This window comes from Macadamia integrifolia, chromosome 6 (genome assembly GCF_013358625.1).
Source record: "Macadamia integrifolia cultivar HAES 741 chromosome 6, SCU_Mint_v3, whole genome shotgun sequence".
NCBI lineage: Eukaryota > Viridiplantae > Streptophyta > Magnoliopsida > Proteales > Proteaceae > Macadamia > Macadamia integrifolia.
Window position 1 is genome coordinate 23,029,271 of NC_056562.1, and position 1,837 is coordinate 23,031,107.

Sequence of the window (1,837 nt, forward strand, 5' to 3'; positions counted from 1 at the left end):
CCATGGTTTTAAGTATCGGTGCGTATCATGCCGTATCGATCGATACGTATCCGTATCGGTAGGCATCGGCACGATACATACCGATACGTTACGGGAAATTTTGGGCCTCTTTTTGTGTATCGACGTATCGTACGTATCGTATTGTGACGTACCATATCGATACTGATATGTACGATACTCTACGATACGAACTTTTGAAAATCTGAAAATTCCCGAGAGTATCGGTACTGTATCGGTATGTATCGAAGGTATCGTGCAGTATCGAGCCGTATCGTACCATATCAGTACGATACGGCTACTTAAGTGTGAATTTTTTGTTGTTTGAAACAAACACTTCACACTCTCACCAACAGTTTTCTATATTTTGCTTATTTCTTCCCCTTTGATTCACACACCTTTTTGGAGACTCAAATGGTAGATTGAAAGAAACATTGTGGAAGTGAATGGTTCAAAGAAGGAGAGAAACATAGTCCAAGAAGAACCTTGAAGGCTTGAACTTGAAAGTTGAAACATTTGAATAGTAAGTTCTTGAATCTTTACTCAACTTTTTCAACTTTAACCTTAGATTTTCAAGTTTTTTTTATAAATCTAAGGTTCATCATACTTAGAATCACATTTTATGCATCATTATTACATGAAATCATTGGATATATAAGGATTTACAAACTTTTTTCAAGAGAAAATGAGGGTTTCAATTTTTTTCAAATTTCTTAGATCTACTCATGCTCAATGGTTAAAAATGTTTAGATTTTTTATATGTTATGTAGGGGTGTCAATCGGTCGGTCCGGCTCGGTTTCTGTCCGGGCTGAGTCGGTTTCGGTGTGGGAAAGCTGAAATCGAAACCGAACCAATAAGGAAATTCCGGTTTCGGTTTCGGTGTGGTTTGGTTTCGGTTTTTCTTCGGTTTCTTAAATTGATTTGTAACCGGGTTGGTTTTGGTTTTTGGTCCAGTTTGGATTCGACTTTCCATACAAATGTATACAAAACTATGCAAATTTTGATTTTTTTAATAAATTTTGGAGTGTTTCAGTTTCTTACTGGTTTGGTTTCAGTTTCGGTCCCGGTTTTGAGCCGGTTTCGGTTTGGTTTCGGGTTCATCTGGTTTCCGGTGCGGTTCGATTTGGTTTTGGGGTTGCAATACTCCAAACCGAACCGAACCAATAAGGCTTCGGTTCAGTTTGGTCCGTGTTGTTATCGGTTTGGTCCGACTGGTTTTACCGGTCCGGTTTAGGAATTGACACCCCTAATGTTATGTAAAAACAAGTGCTCTACAACTTCCATGGAAATTTTTTATTTTTCTCAAAAAAATATATTTTTTTAATTTTTTATTCCGAAATTAATTTTAAAAAAAAAAAGAAAAATCCCAAAATTTTTTTTTTTTTTAGAAAATTTAGTTCATTCAAATTTTAAAAATAATGTCATAACTTATAATTACTAAATACAGGATTTCAAATGAAACCCACATTTTTTCTCCAAAAAAGTGAGGGTTTCAATTTTTTATTTATTTCTTAGATCTACTCAAATATATTGGTCCACACTTTGTTGATTTTTTATATGTTCTTTAAAAACATTTAATCTACAACTTCTATAAAAAAAATTTAATTTTTCTACAATGAATGGGAGACCCACTACCATAAATATTTCGACTAGGGTAAATATTGTGCCTATATTCGACAAGTGCAGAATATCATCGTAGTTGCTCCTATTGAAGAAGAAGGTCCTAGCCAAGGATTTGAACCACCACGACACTCTTCACGGCACCCATCACAGTGGCAATGGCAATGAGGAAAGAAAAAACTGTAAGAAACTCAAACCTCATCATTTTGAATATTTTCA